This window comes from Pelmatolapia mariae, linkage group LG3_W (genome assembly GCF_036321145.2).
Source record: "Pelmatolapia mariae isolate MD_Pm_ZW linkage group LG3_W, Pm_UMD_F_2, whole genome shotgun sequence".
NCBI classification, from domain to species: Eukaryota; Metazoa; Chordata; class Actinopteri; order Cichliformes; family Cichlidae; genus Pelmatolapia; species Pelmatolapia mariae.
The window spans coordinates 60,428,714-60,448,193 of NC_086229.1; the positions used below are offsets into that span (position 1 = coordinate 60,428,714).

General features: G+C 39.9%; 2 long non-coding RNA genes across 2 annotated transcripts in view; one reads left to right on the forward strand and one right to left on the reverse strand.

Moving 5' to 3' along the window:
• The first annotated feature begins 8,550 nt into the window (after window positions 1-8,550).
• The window catches only part of LOC134624702 (uncharacterized), a 167,076-nt gene continuing 156,146 nt past the window's right edge, over window positions 8,551-19,480 (forward strand). Inside the window, exon 1 of the long non-coding RNA XR_010093619.1 lies at window positions 8,551-8,860. This is a non-coding gene — a long non-coding RNA (uncharacterized LOC134624702). The remainder of the gene's footprint in view (window positions 8,861-19,480) is intronic.
• Window positions 11,323-14,970, reverse strand: LOC134617483 (uncharacterized). The gene is made up of 4 exons (XR_010091531.1): window positions 14,766-14,970; window positions 12,907-13,017; window positions 11,997-12,275; window positions 11,323-11,476 (listed from the first exon to the last, which is right to left on the reverse strand). It is a non-coding gene; the product is annotated as an uncharacterized LOC134617483 (long non-coding RNA).

Here is a 19,480-nt window from a genome sequence, read left to right on the forward strand (position 1 = left end):
GAAGAACATGCTGGGTCTGGACTCACAGAGTCAGACCATACAGGGAGAATGGACGAGCCAGGCATATTTTGGTAGGATTACAAAAATGTAAAGATGGGCAACTTATTCTCTCATGTGCCAGAAAGCTGAAAGGTACCAGCCTTTACATCAATGAAGATTTTTCTGAGTCCATCAGAAAGAAGAGGAAAGAACAGTTACCACAGCTGAGAGCGGTGAGAGACAGAGGGGATATTGCCGCCCTGAAATATGACAAATTAATTGTGTCAGAAGGGTGGCGCAGCTCTATGACAAGATGGCAAACAAACTGCGTATCGATTGATCATTTCGAAATTGTGTGAGTTCAGTTACACCCGCTCTATTGCAGGCCTGTATTAGTGGGTCGCTGCTACAAACCTCCAAGTAGCAAGATGTTGTATGTAGAACAAATCTGCAAAATTTTGGAAAGAGTAACTGATCAAATGAGGACATTTTTATTAGGAGATTGTAATGTTAATTGGTCAGCTCATTCTTGTCCTTTAAGGAAAAAGATAAGTTCATCAGCATCTACATGCTGTCTGTCTCAAATGGTTACTATTCCGGTTATGACCAATACAGCAGGTCATAGGTCGTCATAGGTCGCCATCATGGGTGGTTGGGTTAGTATTCTTGGACTTTAGTGCTGCATTTGATTTAATAAATTATGACCTTTTGGTTGATAAACTGAAATACTATGGATTTTCACCAGCCGCTCTGTGCTGGATGAAAAGTTATTTGTCTGGAAGACAAGGATTATTATAATGGTTATTCCTCTGCTGTGAAATGAACTGTGGTCTAGCCCAAGGCAGCTGCCTCGGCCCACTTCTTTACTCAGTTTTCACGAATGATCTGCCATATATCTTGAACAAATCTAATCTTGTAATGTATGCTGATGATTCCACCATGTTTTATTCAACCAGTGACAACTGAGAATTGACCAGCGTATTACAACAAGATTTGTTGAACGTGTTTGACTGTATAAGCAAAACTAACACGATCCTAAATCTAAGTCTAAATCTATGCTTATTGGAAGTAGAATACGTTAGGTCAATAGTCCAAAACTGAATCTTTTCATAGCCGGATCAGTATTAGAACAAGTTACCCAGATCAAACTACTTGGTGTTACTATAACCTTTCATGGTCTCAGCATATAAATTCTGTTATTAAGAAAATGGGACAGGGCATAGCCATGACTAGGAAATGTTCCTTCTATATCACCCCTTTAATCATGAAAGATGTTATTAATGCACTACCACTATGTCATCTGGAATATTGTTGAATCATCTGGTCAGCAGCTAATAAGACAGACCTTAATAGACTTCAGTTAGCACAGAATAAGGTGGCTAGACTAGTGTTAAGATGTTCGTACTATACAAGTATGAGCATAATAAACTTCCTTAGCTTCCTGTACAACCTAAATTACACTATGGTTTACTTTTATTTATAAAGAAAGCAATTAACAATTATAAAGCCTTATTGTGGACGTAAGGGCCAAATAATGTGGATATGTTTGCTTCTACTTTGTTGTGTAATATTTTGTTAATTGTTTCATTTTAGGCCCCAGGATTACTAGCAACCACTACTGTGGAAGCTAATAGGGTTCCTCACAAATAAACAAACAGTGTTTGAGCAATGGCTGTAACCTACAGCCTTTAAACTCGCCCGTCTCAATTATTCGACATTGAAATGTTTGCGGGCCCGTGTGATCGGTCCAGAGAGCTGCGTGTTTTTTCAAAGCAGCCACATACTGGTTTAAGTGAAACATGAAACAAAGAGAGGAATGAGTAGTCCGTGTTTAAGACCTGGTTATTGTGCGGTGTCCACAAATACGTCGACGGGGCGATTTCACCTCCTATACTCGACAAGCCCTGACTGTTGTCGGATTGAGCTGACATCATTCATCACCGGGATTCTTTTTTAGGCTGCTCACTCCTAAATCGCTAAACCACCGGGCTCTTTTAGGCTGCAACAGGACCACTCTCACCATCGACCAAGTGTGTTTGCTTTTGGAACTGTCTTATTTCCACCTATTTCACATACAAGGGTCAGTTCTACAGACAGAAACATGTGTGTGCCATGGGTTCCCAAGTTTCACCCATCGTGGCCAATTTGTACATGAAAGAAGTGGAAAAGAGGGCTTTGCTATCTTTGTTATCTTACCCTGTGTAGCTGTTACAGTGTAAGGTGTTTATTATGTGATTGTAACGTTCAAAACTGGATGTTTAATCTGGTTCCTATGTTGTCTTGTTGCCACCTACTGTTGGACTTGAGTATGGCACTTTGTGGTGTGCATGCTTTGGGTGGATGTTCAATTAAGCGCATATGGTGCCAGAGACTGAGGACTGGAGCCAGAAAGAGCAGGCTGGGTTGTGTACAAGGAATAAACTGCAATTGCTCATGAATGTTCAGTAGAAAGGCACACACGGTATCTGAGTTATAATTTTATTTTGCTGACATAATATCTTTGTTTTTCATTACTCATTTCACCATAGTCTTTCACTGTGTTTGCCGGTGAAGAGAAGTAAAATACTGGTTAAACATCAGTTGGCGCATGGCCCTTTATTCTATTCCGAACATTAAAAAGATACATAAAAAAAAAACAACCTTCAGGAGCAGTTACACCCTGGAACACCACCAAGCCATTGGTTCAGGTATGTGGATGACACCTGGGTGAAAATCAAATCTCAGGACGTACTACATTTCACGGATCACATTAACTCGGTGGACCGACACATCAAATTCACCAGGGAGGATATGAAAAGTGGCAGGTTAGCCTTCTTAGACTGTGAGATTTCCATCAGTAATGGGGGACATCTAAAAGCTGACGTGTACCGTAAACCTACACATACAGATCAGTATCGAAGGTTTGACTCTCATCATCCACTGGAGCACAAACTGGGTGTCATCAGGACGCTACAACACAGAGCGAACACCATCCCCACTGACACAGCGGCCAGGGAGGCAGAAGAACATCACATCAAGAAGGCCCTGAGTAAATGTGGTTATCCCAGCTGGACTTTTGTCAAAGCTGGAAAGACACCTAAAGAAAGCTCCAGCCGATCCAGGAGAGAAGGACAACCGCTGCCCAGGCGAAAACCTGTAGTGATCCCATATGTGTCAGGAGTATCGGAACAGTTGAGACGCATTTTTTCTAAACACTGGGTCTCTGTGGCTTTTAAACCCCAAATACCAAAAACTGGTCCACCCCAAGGATCGGGTCCCCCGACACAAACAGAGTAACATAGTGTACGCTGTTAAGTGCCAGGAGGATTGCCAGGATTTATACATCGGGGAAACCAAACAACCTCTGGCGAAGCGGATGGCACAACACAGAAGAGCAACCTCGTCAGGCCAGGACTCTGCAGTCTATTTACACCTACAGGCCAGTGGACACTCTTTCAATGATGAGGATGTACACATCCTGGACAGGGAGGAACGCTGGTTTGAGCGCGGAGTCAAGGAGGCCATTTACGTGAAAAGGGAAAGACCATCTCTGAATCGAGGAGGGGGCCTAAGGGTACATCTTTCGCCATCTTACAATGCTGTGATTGCAGCCATTCCCCAACTCTCTGTGAATGGTACTCATGGCCATTGATCAGTGTTCTTTGATCAGTGGGTTTTGGTCAGTGGTTGTTGATCAATGGTCATGGAATTTGCATAATTATGATTAAGGAACTGACCTCCCAGCCCATTGTTCCTTCAGTGGGTTGGTTTCAGTCATTATGCAAATGTACTGTTTATAAGGTTTGGGGAAACCTGCAGCTGAGACTGAAGAAGTCACTTGGATGAGTGACGAAACGTTTGTCCCCCTGAAAACATTATGTCCAGATGAACAGAGTCACCTATAGTGTTATTTTGCACTGTAGCAACAGTTCTTTGCATGTAGGAATACCTCCATTTAAACTCAAAATATCATAAAAAGCAAAAGAAAACACAGTCTTATCATATTTTACAAAGAAAGAACAGAAAAAGAAATATTTAAAGACAAAATAGGAAAATAATAATTTATTTCCTGGTTTATTCTTGTTCCAGGATTTGAATCCACCTGCTGTTTGGAGCCCTTCTGTGTGGAGTCTGCATGTTCTTTCCATGTCTGAGTGGGTTCTCAATGAGTAGTTTTGCAGGGTTTCCTCAAACAGGAGGGTGAAGATTGTTGTTGTTTTTTTTAATAAAAAAATTAATACATAAACTAAAAAGTTCATATAGGGCTTTCTATGGTGGCCCCAAGAGGTCAAAAGCAATGCAAATTAAGACATAACATATCAATAACATAAAGGAACAGATGCAGTGGTGACAGAAACCAAAACATGCACAGGGTTGCACTGAGACATGGTTAACAGAAGCTTCTTGTGAGGGAGAAAAAGATCGAGGTCTTTACATATAAGTTTGGTATTACATTGTTTTTACTTTGAAATCCAAAATGAGGCTTCCAGGATAGCAGCATGGCGCTGATGACTGCAGCTGTTGAGTCACTAAATTTAAAAAAAGAAAATATTATTTTCTGACTTTACTGTCTAATAATGATGATTGTGACAGTCACACATCTACAGCATGTATGACTGTATATAATACCGATGGAAGAGGGCGATGACTAACAATAACTATTAATACGTTGTAACAGAGCAACTTAGAATCGACGTTATTCCAGTGTCAGTATTATTAAACAGGTTCACTGTTTTTAATAATTTATTCAGCATTAAGATCTTAATTCCAGTCAGTGATGATTCAGATGAAAAGTCAATCTCTCACCGTGTAACAGACCTCATTACAGCTGCTCTGGGACTTCATGATTATATGCTGCTACTGTACATACAGTAACGTTTTCAGAGATTACCTGCAGATGCTGAAACCATGAAAATGACGCAGCAGAACAGCAGAGCACAGTGACGTGACGCAGATGCTACAGCATCCATGTCGTTGTTGTTGAACTCCCACTGCAGATGTTTTGAAATGATGTATCCAGTCAGTGTTGCAGTCCGAACGTAACAGACAAACTAAGACTTTGAATTTCCATGCACTGACATTTCCATTCCTCTTCATGAAACTGTCTGGTGCGGTGCTGCTGCTGGAACTGGTGTCAAGCCAGCCTCCACTTTGTTTTACGTTCCCTGTGTATTCTGAGTAGGCGCTTCGTGTTTACGCCCTTTTTGCGCTGATTCTAAAGCTGTTAGTTTTATCTCTCTTCAAACAATATTGACCGAACCAGCAGCAAAAGAAGATACAAACTACGCTTCACATAAACATCATCATGAATTCACTCTGACTTTTACTGTTTTGCTTCCACCACGATAAAATCACACTTCATGCACAGCTCTCTCTCTCTGTACTGTTTTCTGCATTATTCGCTTGCTTGTTACGCACAAGTCGTTTACAGTGCTTACATACTTCCGAAAAGAAAACCTAATTTCTGCCGTTCAATACTGAACAAATTTTAAAAAAAATTAAATTATGCAAAATGCAAAACGCTTAGTCGTGTCTCTAATAAAACCGCTGTAACGTCAGAGTACATGTACAGTCTAGGTAACAACTGAAGGAGATCAGGTTAGTATTGTGTAGCAGAGTGTGAACCTTAAGTTAGACTTGTGTCTGTAAATGAACCGCTTCATGTTGTGTAGCTTCAACTTTTTTTAATTTAACTGAAATGTTTAATTATCAGTGTTAAAGAAAATAATATAGTTGTTCATATAAAATGTGTATATTTTATGTATTTTAACCATACATATGATACATATGCAGATGTTACGTTCTGTAATATGTGTAAAGAAATGACTTTGATTTTGCCACCCTGAGAAGATTTCTCTAGATCATCTGCTGCCTCCTCTCTCCCTCTGCTGGTAACAGCTGAGTTATGAACAGAAAAATCTTGTCTTCACAGCTTAATTGCACCAAACTGTTTGTGTGTGAGTACATCTAAAAACTGACATCTGCTTTGTCACATGACAGCAGAGGTTTGGTGACAGGAGACCTGTATCCTCTCTGTGAGCAGCCTACAGCACTCAGCTGTTGTATGAAATAAATAAGATTTTGATATCAAACTCACCTGCACAGGTAAACCCCACGAAGGAGAAACACTCAAAAGTCCAAGGTTCCCGAGAGTGAAAAAGAAAACAGCACAGGTCACACAGATGTCAGAGTGCGTCTTGAGAGATGGTGCTTTGGCACCATCTATGTGAGGGAGATGAAAGTGCCCAGAATAAGCTGCTTTATGAATGTGCGGTTGATTAAAAGCACTTTGAGTGGTTTGTAGCACAGTATGAATGTAAGTACATGACCTGCCTATTGATGCTTGTAGTTTGTGGTACAATGTAACAAAAGCTACATCCCACCTTATACTAATGGCACCACACTGAGCCATTGTAGACACAGCATAAAACATGGACACCTGCATTCTTTCTGAAGGCCACCAGATGGCGATAACTGCAAAAAGACATCTCGCTTTAAAAGCAGAAGCAAAGATGATTTCCCACGAACTCACTTTTGACTGATTCCAGCTCAAATTATTCAGTTTCATTTCAGATTTACTCATGAAGCAACAGGAAACAACATTCAGGTTAAGAAACTTTATTTACAGAACAAAAACAGCATCAACAGGTGAGAAAGGGCCTTGATGCAGGTTCAATCATCCAGTTAAGTAAATCTCCAAAAGTTGACTCTGTTCATCTGGACGTGATGTTTTCAGTGGGAGAAACATCCAGGTGACTTCTTCAGTCTCAGCTGACTGCAGGTTTCCCCAACCTTATAAACAGGACATTTACAAGCTACGTCCAGATGAACAGAACCAACGTTTTGGGATACAGGTCAGAAAATATTTTTTAGGAAAAAAAAAATCATCTATACAAAAACCCACTCATTTTTTCATCAATAATAACAAAACAATAAAATCTGTACCAGGAATAATTTTAAAAGTGTATAAATAAACAGAAATAAATAAAAGCTCCAGTAATTTAATTTATACAAATATAGATTATAGATAAACTACAGAAACAGTCTGAGGCTTCAGCTCAGCAGGAGCAGAGGTCACGAGCTAACAGCTACACTCAGTAGAAACAGGACACGTCTGAAATTCAAGCAAACTAAAGAAAAAGAGGAAATGTAAGACATTAGGGCTGCACGATTTTGCATAAAATGAGAATCACGATTTTTTTGCTTAGAATTGAGATCACGATTCTCTCACGATTTTCTTTTCCAATATAAATATTTATTGCACTTATTAACTGCACATCAACTTCGTAACAGTTGAAACTGAACATAAAAACAATAAATAAACATAAAAACAATAAATGCCTCACATTTTGTGGTTGCCAAATGTTGTACTGCTTGAAATTCCGTCTCCACCGTTGCTCGACACTGCGTGTACCTGTGCAGGTAGTGCAACAATAGAAAAATAGTTGCGGGACGGCACTGTGTATCGTTTGTCTAGGGTGTTGATCATTTTTCTAAATCCCTCGTTTTGCACAGTGTTGATATATCTTTGGTCAGGTGATAAGTAATAGCCTCCGTAATTTCTTTGTGCCTGCGGGAGTTCGACGTGTATAGGGAAGCGCTGTATAAGGTTCCCGTTATTGATGTTTGGGTGGTTGACCGGGACGAATTTTCTCCTGTCACTTTCTCGTCATCCCTGACGTGTTCTCCGTTGTTTTTTCCCTGCTAATTTGAGCATCAGGGCACAGCTTCTGTATCACGTGGTATAAGGCTCCGCCCTTGTCATTTGTTGAGCAGGAAGAGGGAGCGCTTGTTTTCATGCAGATTACCTCCCGGATCAAAATGTGGTACAATCCCCGTTGTTTTTTTTTTTTTTTTAAATTGTTGTCATTTGGAAATGAGATCGCACATAAGTATGAATCGAGATCGCGATTTTCTAACGATTAATCGTGCAGCCCTATAAGACATTAGTTCAATCTTCTTTTGGAATGAATCCATCTTTAAAGTTGTTCAACACAACGTGATGAAATCGTTCACAAAGACGCTGAACAACAAATCCAGGATGTCCTCCTCTGTCTCTGCTCTGAGAAGCTGGAAAAGCAGCAGGAGACTCAGATCAGCTGGAAACCCTCTGAGACAGTTCAAGGAGGCGAATCCTGAATCCTGACTCTGTTTCTCTGTTGGACTGTTTGTCGACGTTTTGCACCAAACAAACATAACATTTAAAAACTTGTGAAAATCATATTTTAACATTTCAAACAGGCTGCTGTTCAGCTGGAGGCTGGTATGAACCCTGCTTCTGTGCTTTTAAGTTTCCTGTAGATTAAAAAAACACCACCAAAAACAACAGCAGCAACAATAGGGCCAACAGGAAGACCAACTTTCAGTCCAACAGGTCCATCCTCTGTGTCTCCTCCTGTCTGACCTGCAGGTGAGAAACAGGTGTGAGGTGTCAGCTGTCAGGTAGGTGATGAGTGAAGAACAGAACAGAATCCATTTCCTCTTCAAACTGCTGTCAGACATTATCTACTGCACTCTGATCACATCACTCAGACCAGCTGCTTTCTACAAAGTCTCATCAACAACATCTTTAGAAACAAACTGGGACTGGGACCGGAAGTACAACCTTTTTTAAGACTAGCAGGAAAACCTCGGGCTCGCTTGTGACAGCGTTGCGTTTACTCGCTCCTTCTTTTGACGGATTTTCTAGTTTATAAAGTTTCGTTTTACCTCAGTCCTTAAAGAGACGGTAGAAACAACTTCCGAGCGCAAACTCTGCATTGTTAGAAAGTTTAACGAGGATATCCAGACGACGTAGAAGAAGTAGGACCGGGAGAGGACCAGGCCTGCTCCGCTTTAGAAGGTTCCAGAAACCCCGCCCCTTCTCTGACGTCACATTTCCCCGGTGCGGGACTTTTAAAGAGTAAGTACAACACTGAGCGAACATCAGCACAGATGTGAAGTTTGTGTCCTGCTCACAGTGACAGCAGACTGCTCACGTAGTTTACACAGAGAGAAGAGCAGCGGAAGAGTCGCTGTGATAATCAAGTGTAACCGTGTGTTGTCAGTGTAATGTGTACTTTATTAATCCAGTAGGAAATTAGTCCGCTGCATTTAACACATTCAGTCAGTGAAGCAGCGAGCAGCCACCAGTCCAGCGCCCCGGGAGCAGTGTGTACAGACGGTGCCTCACTCAGGGATACCTCAGGGTCGGTGAAGCCCCGACCTCCCCATCATGGCACAAACACCCTGCTGATCTATCTCTGCCACCGCAGTGTGTTGTCAGTGTGTAGTTACAGTGGATCGCAGTGTGTTATGAGTGTGTAGTTACAGTGGATCGCAGTGTGTTATGAGTGTGGAGTTACAGTGGATCGCAGTGTGTTATGAGTGTGTAGTTACAGTGGATCGCAGTGTGTTATGAGTGTGTAGTTACAGTGTAAAAAACAAAAAAAAAAATCAGTTTAACTCACTTGTAGAGACAGCCGAGAGAAGCCAGATAAGCCAGGTGAAAATCACAGAGCAACAGACTGATGTCAGGTCCATTACTCGTAGTTTTGTTGGTGCTGAGACCAGAGTGTTTTTAAACGAGTCTCTTTTATGGAAGAAATATAGTGTCATCAGAATCCAACTATTTTTAGACATTGAATTTATAACACTGAATTTTTATCCTCCAAATTTCCCTGCAAAAAATATTCACCTGCAAAAATTCACCTGCAAAAAATTCACCTGCAAAAATTCACCTGCAAAAATTCACCTGCAAAAAATTCAACTGCAAAAATTCACCTGCAAAAAATTCACCTGCAAAAATTCACCTGCAAAAAATTCACCTGCAAAAATTCACCTGCAAAAATTCAACTGCAAAAATTCACCTGCAAAAGTGATGACCTTAAATGACCCAAGCCAGAGCAATCAGCACTAGATCGAGTCGAGCGGCTCTCAGCCAATTAAATTACGCTGTTTGATCACATGACATCGTTAGCCAGCAGTGTGTCTCCTAGAAGATAGCTGTTTAGAGGTGAGGGATTAAGGCTGTATCCCAATTCAGGGGCTGTATCCCAATTCAGGGTCTGCAGCCTTAAAGTACGCAGCCTCAACGATCCTCAAGGGCCGCGTACTCAAAGACCGCTAAGGCCGGAAGTGCGAGGCTCGTGAAATGGGACGATCTAGCCTCCGTCGCGCTGCCCAGGTTGCCTAGCAACCATAACACCAACCGCTGGAAACGTTTCATACAGCTTTGTTTGACAGAAATGAAGGAGAACATATTTTGTTCGTGTGTTTGTTTCTACACAAGCTTTGTGTGATTTAATAAGTATCTGAGGCTGAGACCGCAGGACTGTAAAACATGATTGTTGGCCTTCATATCTGTACTGAACAGTCATTTAGGATTAGCTAGTAAATAACAATTAGCCAATGTTGTTCATGAGACTAAAGTCAGTGTAAATATGATATGGCCAATATTATAGTTATTATATTAATCATTATAAGTTATTACAGCAGTGAGTTTGAACTCTCAAATCAAATAACTTCTATTGTCACATCACATGTGCAGGTACACTGGTACCTGCACATGTGAGTGAAATTCATGTGAGTGAACTCTGTGTCTAACACTGAGCTTCAGTAAAGATTCAAGTTCCAGTTATTTATAAGTCCTATCACCTTAAATCTTCACTCAAAGACAAATATGTTTGACAGTGTATATGTATTATATATAAGAGACAAATGTTGTTCGTTTGATATGTTGGCATTATTAAATTTGGCTCAATGCTCACATATATGTGTAAAAAGAAAATGTACGAGCTGTGATAACTGTTGCTGATAGAATGAAGAGTAGACTGATATATGAAATATTCCTTTATTGGGTGAGAAAATCAGACCATGTCATAACTGCTTTAGTCATACAGAATAGATATCAGAGCATTAAACAGACTGACTTCTGCTAAATGGGTCAAACTGGGCAGAAAGTATACAAACACATAACATCCTTATAGAATATGATGTAACACTATAGATCAACTTACCTCTGAGTATATAAAGCATATAAACAATTACAGCAATATGATGCAACAAACACAGCAGTGCTACTAATCCAAAATACTCAAAGCTTCATAGAACTGAAACAAACATTTATTTTTAGCTCCATTCTGCTGCTGATACATACTTTAGGTTTCTGAATATTAAACTTGTTGCTGCCTTTCATAGTGTGTAACTTGAAGGCCCTGAGTACCTTCTCCCACACTGAAAACACTGGAATGATAACATTATTTTAACATTACCTAATAAGACTGATTCAGGACAGACAATTAGTTATTTTAAACTTTTCTAGCAGTCCTTCACAAACAGGGAACAGTCTGTCTATTCTCTCCATCTGTCAGCTGCTGCTGGCTCTTCCTCCTCCTCTTCCTCACACACTGCTGAGTTTGTCCTGGTGGATCATCAGGGGTGCAAAGCCTCACAGATGATGTGCAGCAGTGGGTCCCTCAGTCTGTCCTCACTCTGGACACTTGCAGTCGTCACACATGGAAATCAAATGTGTGATAAGCTGCAGGATTCAAACACAAGTGTAACTTATAAATACATGTTCATACTTTTATTCCACAATCAGAGAGAAAGAAACAGAGAGAGAGTGCAGGACAGACAGACAGGTGACAGTCTCAGGTGTATACACTGCTACAAAACAGCACAAGAGAAGGAGGATTTAGTGTTTGTGTTATTACGAGTGCTAAACAAGAAGAGTTCCCAGATGGTACAGTGGACACATGTGTGACTCCTGTGATTAAAGCATCTTTCTTTCAGCTTAACGAGTGAACCGTCAGCTCGTTCAAACACACGTTAAAGTCCGTTTGGCTCGACACCACCGAACAGAGGCAGCAATATAACATAGCTAACATTAACAGTGCAGTGAATCCTGCTTGTGCCGTGATATTCAGGACTGCAAACCGAGCAGCATCACTGACTTTCAGCTTGTTGTGTTTGTGGATTTATGGCTGACTTTAATTATCCATAAAATCATCACATTCTCTGTAAGAGAATCAATGAGTACTAAAAATGTGCACCTTTACCTGTGTGTTTTCTGGAACAGGAACAGGGTAATATCTGTGACCCAACTCCCACAGCTGGTTGGGGGACTCATGTTGTTTTCTGTTCGCAGTGGATGGTTGTCCCATCCACTGCAAAATGTATTAAAATTATCCTCTAGTCGAGGAAGAAAGATGTAATGGCAGCAAAAGAGGTGTGCAGCATTTGAAATGTCAAGAAGGCCTTCTTCCTCAGGGTTGTGAAGAACATCGTAGTAAATGCATGTAACGGCCACCCAGAGGTCTCTCCACAGTCGCTCTATTCTGAAATAATATATAAAAAATATTTAAATTAGGTATGGCCTTTCTTTGGTGTGTATGAGAAATTCCCTGCTTGTTTCTAACCCTACATGAAATGTGTGCATGACAACAGTAATAATACATTATCAGGGCATGTAGGAAGGACCCAGGCATATCACTTAAAAGGTGCCAAAAGGGTTGTGATGATCAGTGGCAACACATGAGATGACAACCAGACCATTAACACAGAATGAACATTCTTGGAAGGAAGTAACAGACTGGAAAAGGTGTGTGAATAACTAAAAATAGGGCAGAGTCCTGAAGGCTCTTTGGGGTTTGTAGGACCTGTCCAATATTTTCTTCCTTGAGGGGTAAATAATGGAAATTGAAAGAAACAACAACAACAACAACAACAACAACAACAACAACAACAACAACAAAAAACAAAACAAAACAAAAAACACCTGACACATATCAGACAATATATCCTGCTGGATAGGGCACTGTTCTCTAAAGACATATTACTATAAAACTTTTTTCATAAAACTATACCCTTTAAATGTTTATGTATTTTTAAATAATGGAAATAAAGCTGCAACACCTTCCATCTTATGTCAGAAACATTTGAGGTTGACAGTATTTTATGAGAACAAACCTTTGATTGTGCACACTCATTCCTGAAATGAAACTGCCTCTTCCTGTGCCACGAACAGTAAACATCAGCCGTGCAACCTCCACATTTTCCCATCCGTGGTTGCCACGAACCCTGAAAACAAAGAAGAGTACCCCAAAACATTCGAAGCTTTAAACAAACTTAGATCTGATGATAAAGAACAACTTATGCCTTAATCAGAGTGTTTTTAAAAAATTTAAACGAATCCTTAAAGTCTTTGATTGCTACTGCTCTAGAAGGCATAAAACATGAATTGTCTCATGAATGCACTTTCCAGCATGTGTCAGTATGAAGTTTAATTTAACACAGCTGTTAAAACATTTTTCAGGATTTACCGGGTTGATAACAATTATTTAGATTTATTGAATTTATAGGAAATTACACAAGTGCCATCTTGTATCATTATGATCTGTGTAAAGAGACAATTTTAAGAATACTTTTGCAAAAACACGTTAAAGTTGGAAGTAATTGGCTGATGTTCCACTCTTGAAGATCAGCTGTGCCCATTTGTTGCACATTGTGGGAATGGAGAAGTTGAGGCCCTTGCAGGCTCCCCACAATTTTCCCCAAACTGAGCGACCCAGCTAATTCAACACCTTTACCAAGCAGTGCTGTTATGTAATTGGATACAAGGGGTGAGATAGTAATATTTTCCCTCCTTGGTTGTAACTCCCTGACATTACAAGGGTAATCATTTTATGATGTCGGGTTCAGTGTTACACCAGGATTTCAAATACAATATCATCATCAATAAGAATTAGTATTATCATTTCAGAATTGTAGGTAACCACTTTTAAATTCCATAGACTACTTATTTGTTTAATTTGATGTATTCTCTCTAGGAGAATGCAGAGGGAATATCCCGTTTAACTTATGCTATCTGTTTAAGTTTAGATAGTATTTGTAAAGATATTGACCATATCCTTTTCTGAAAGTGTGGATATAATGGATGGGGTAAGGTACTGGCATGCCACAACTTTATAGTTGTTAAATTCTGGGTACAAGTATACATGCCCATCTTGTACATGTTTTTTTTAATATTATTATTATTATTATCATCATCATCATCATCATCATCATCACCATCCTACCCAATTACATGTTTCTTTTAATCAGGTTATGCTGTTTTAATGACTTTACAGTATAATTTACATTGTGTTCCTTTAATTTTCCCTAATTGTATGTTATATTAATCCCATATTTCCGTTTTAATATTTCTAATGTTTGCATTGTTTTCTTCACTGCCTGGTCTGTCTCGCCTGTATGGATGCATTTACACCTAAATTTCCCCAACAAATGATGTTTTAATTCACCACTATTCCAGTGAAACACGAGTCTCCCATCTTCCTGCTACGGGTCTCGAGTTTTTGTTCACCAAAGCACACACCAACTTCATACTGACGGACATATCACTGCCCTATTCCCGCCTTGCCTGACCGTGTTTTGTGGCTTTGGTTGGTTCACTTCTCCTCACTCTTCCCCATTCTTGTCATTAAATCAGGCCGTTCTGCAACCATGGCAGCCATTCACTCTATGGCTTTATTCATAGTGTATTTTACCCCTTAACCCAATGCCGTTCTCGTTTCCCACATTATATTTGCAGTGTTCGTCTATCTATCAATATCTGCGGATTATGGTTTTGTACCGAGTATCCTATTTTGTAGAGCACAGCATGTAAAGGTTAGCTCGGTTAGCAGGATGCTAGCATGTAGCGCTTAGTGAGACACGCATCAGACGAGTTGAGCAAAGACCCCGTCTGTGTACCTTATACGTGACCAACGGATTTAAATAAAATTAACGTTTCAAAAGACAAACTTGAAGATAAAACATAATATACTTACCGGAGAACCGCCAGGGTTTGCCGCTGCCATCATGCCGCTCCTGAATTCAAAACTGCCTCTGCAGACAGGCAGGGGAGGCGCGGAACTTTTCTTTGAGTTAGTCAAACGTTTTCCTCAGTTCGAGTAGATGATAAAATAAAAGAAAAATGAATGGTATTTTAAGTAGGACTAGGCGTTCTGTAATGATCTCTATTTAGGAGAAAAACTTAATCCCTCACCTCTAAACAGCTCTCTTTTTAGGAGACACTGCCGGCTAACATGTCATGTGATCAAACAGCGTAATTTAATTGGCTGAGAGCCGCTCGACTCGATCTAGTGCTGATTGCTCTGGCTTGGGTCATTTAAGGTCATCACTTTTGCAGGTGAATTTTTGCAGTTGAATTTTTGCAGGTGAATTTTTGCAGGTGAATTTTTTGCAGGTGAATTTTTGCAGTGAATTTTTTGCAGGTGAATTTTTGCAGTTGAATTTTTTGCAGGTGAATTTTTGCAGGTGAATTTTTGCAGGTGAATTTTTTGCAGGCGAATTTTTGCAGGTGAATATTTTTTGCAGGGAAATTTGGAGGATAAAAATTCAGTGTTATAAATTCAATGTCTAAAAATAGTTGGATTCTGATGACACTATATTTCTTCCATACTCTTTTAAATTCCCGCGATGATTTCTGGCAAATTCCGAAAATGACATCTTGGCATCTGATAGGCTGAAGGGTATTGGCATCTGATAGGCTGAAGGGTATTGGGATCTGATAGGCTGAAGTTTCGACCGCCAATGTTCATTTATATGAAGGGTTTTAAGGATTTTAACAGCAGGTCGCTGACAGATCTGTAGACCAGTTCGGGCTTTGGCAACAATTTTAAAGTCAAATTTTCAGAAACTTTTCCCGCGAAGTTTAAATAGCTCTAATATATCTCTCATGAATGATATCCAGTTATTTTGAGCCAGAAAGAATATTTCTGTCACAAGGTAGAACTGCAATCAGTTATGTATATATATATATATATATATATATATATATATATATATATATATATATATATACAGGGGTAAAACTGTCATTAATATTAAAATATCCTTTTAAAAAGAGATATGGCCAAGAAGTTTGAAGAAATATAACATCACAGTTGTATGAGGATATTTAACTCACCACAAAGGACAGGATTAATTACAATGTGCTATAATTACACAGTGTCATTAAGATACTTCAACAACAACTCATTTCTTTATTTTATATGTAACTCATTCATAAATCATGTTCACTACAGTCTGTTTAACAATATAAACATATTTGAGAAAAACACACAGAAACATCAGAAATCACTGTTTGGTCCAACACACACATTTCTGGATTTCTGATGAACTCTTTCAGTCTAAATGTTCATTCTAATATAGATCCTCAGTTTAACCCTGACTGTACATATAAAACATATTTGTTTTCCTCTGTTTCCTGTTGTTTTCCTCTGCTCATGTCTGATTCAAAGTGCATTCAGCAGGTGGGGAACCTTCAAAGTGCTTGTAGTGGCTCAGCACAGGAAAATAATCACAGTCGTTTCTAACGTGAGCTTCAGGTTTTCAGTATCCAGGCTGTGATCAGCTGACCTGCTGCTCTTTGTGGATGTACACAACTGAATTCAACCAGATGTCAGCAGATGTTTCACGAGCTATCCTGCCATAGCGTCTTCACTCCATGTTGTTTATAGTGTGTTTATACCAGACAGACAAAGGTAGAATTCAGTGAATGAATCCAAGCATCATGTAAATGAATCTCAGCTACAACATTGACCCTGAGCTCCACAGGACTGATGTGTGAAGCTCATTTCTCATCACAGTGCTGATTGTAGTGTGTGTGTAACGTTAGAAAGAGTCTTGGTTTTGGACCTTGTAGTAAAATGTGTGTGCTTTTCTCCTTCTGGTGGTGTCAATAACAAATCACTGAATCCAACAGAGCTTCTGAAAACTGCTGCCAGTTTCTAAAAAAGATGTTTGTGATGCTACGACTCTTCTTTATATCACATGTGTGGCAGCACTGCTAACAGCTGCTCTACCTGCAAAAACCTGGTTTATTTATCTTTCTGTGTTTCATGTGCAGAGAGCGATCAGCTGCAGTCTGCTCAGCAGTGAGAAAAGAAGACGAATCACCGTCAAAGAGAAGAAAAACAAAGACGAGAGGTTCAGCTGCTCTTCTTTTACTACAAACATCATAAATCCCTGAACATAACCCCCCTGTGCATAGGTGGCTTTAGACAGGGGCCAGTAGAGAACGATGTAGAGAGAGGATGGAGATGATGAGGAGCAGGATGACAGAGAGACAGAGGAGTTAGTTGGAGAGGATGCAGACAGTCCTGAGAGTGAGGAGGAAGACGAGCTGTGAGGGAGAGGAAGAGGGACAACCAGCGGTTTGTGATGTTGAACAGACCTGTGTGTCTGTGAGTGTCGTGTCATTACAATTCATACAGTCAATGTAACTGACAGTAATGAACAATAATGACAGGATAAAGTAATAAGTTAACAATGATCAGTTATTGTCCTCAGTTACAGCCTCATGTTTACTCTGCATTCATCTCTTATCAGACGTACAAAGATGATCCACCAGTGCTGCCCAGTTTGAGGACATTTCCAGTCACATTAATGGGGGACAGGAGACCCAGCTTCCATCAGAGCTGGTCTGAAAGTCATCGTTGGATTCTCTGTAATTATGGACTCTGGCTTTTAAACATTGTGCACATGTACAGTATGTGAAACCTTTACTTTGAAATTCTTTTGGATATTTTTTTGATTTTATGTTAGTGCCTAAAATATTTTCAATTAATATATAAAACAATGAAATCTTGCCCTCCTTGTTTTGTTCTGTGACCCTGGGTGTGGGAGGTAGAATACTACACAGCAATACTGAGACTGAAGTAAAAGTATGAGGAAGAGCAGTATGTGAAACCTTTACTTTGAAATTTTTTTGAATCTCTATAATAAATGAGTGAAAATAAATTCACTTAATATATTAAACATTTAAATATTGCCCTCTTTAGATATTAGCCTGCGGTTAGTTTGGTCTGGATCTGCCACTGCCCCGTGATAATCGAGGAGTACTGTACAGCAATACTGAGACTGAAGTAAAAGTATAAAGAAGAGGGAAAAAAATTTAACATTTCTCTTTTATATAAACTGTGAGGATGGAGGGATTTTCATCATCCTCACTCTGCAGGAAGTGTCAGGAGACAGTCAGATTCATGATTTCATGAGTTTAATCTTGTGGTTAAAGTGTGTCAAACACAAAACTTCACGTCTCTGTGGATGTTGTGATCTGAAACTTTGTCATTTTCTACAAATGTGTCAGCAGAAAATTTCAGTTACTTCCTCCACAATAAAGACAACACACAGGTTAACTTCAGCCACAAACTAAAAGCAGGAGGAACAATTTCACAACTGTGTTTGTAACACGCAGACACCAAAGCAGTCGCACCAGAATGTCGTGCTAAAAAGAAAGATTATTTAAAATATAAGCAAGTCAGATACCAAGGGCACAGAGATGAAGCAGGTCTGATCAGAAACAGTTAATTTTCCGGCCAGAAAGCACAAATAAAAACACCCTTAAAACGTACATAATAAAATGTTGTCAATCTACTAAAAAATAAAAGAAACAATTCTAAAACCTGTAAAACTACCATTTTCTACATTCATTAAACCCCCTGATATAATTATATCACATGTTCATTATGGGTCCACCAGCAGTCCAGGAATTCCTTCTTCAGAGCGGAGTCCACGCCAGCCTCGTCTTCGGCAGATGAGGAGGAGCCTCCCATCCTCTTGTCCTTCCACTGGCCCATCACATCCCTGCCCAGCTAGCGTTCTGCATCCGAGTCCATCCTGCAATGCCACCACAGCTCCCCTTGCGTCGGTGTCCTGTAAAATAACAAATAGGGGCCAGAACAATGGTCCCAGAAGCGACCCTCTCCCAACCCACTGCACCCAGTAAACAACAGTGGAGACCTTGCAAATGCAGGCAGAGGTTTACCTGCTGCCAGTCACACGTGTTGTCTCCTACTGGCGCCATTCCTTGCTGTCAGGACTGGGTCGCCATGTCACACTGGCCGTGTAGCATTTCTCTTCCAGTCTGGGGCCTCCCTCCTCCAGCGCTCAGCTAGCTTGCTTTTAGAAGGTTTTTACACAGCTGATAGGCCACCTCTGGACACACCCAGGCCTCAGCAGGTGATCCCTATCAGCTAATTTATCCCATGTGCAGCCAGTCCACAGTGGATTAAAATAATATTATGCAGCAACACTAAAACACACAATATAAATATTAGGATAAAATCATGCAAATAAAATCAACACTATGTACCAATACACAGTATGATCCAAAACAACAAAACATAAAAATGTTTATGTAAAATGTGTTTGAGTTCTTCTGAGCAGACTGGTGACTTTAAAGGAACTGACTGTAAATGCATCACAGACGCATCTGTTTACGTTAAAGTGCCCCCTGGTTGTGGTCATTTGAATAAAGTCTGATTTTAATGAGAAGCTGATTAAACAGAGAAACTGAGTCGGAGCACCAGGTCAGTGCAGTGTGACTGTACCAAGATTACTAAGATGTTTTCACCAACACTGAATACCACAAAATATATGACCACAGATTTGTGTTTACAGTTTTTAAAATGTAATTATAGTAATATACACTGACTGGCCACTTTATTAAGTACAGCTTCCTAGTACTGATTTTTGG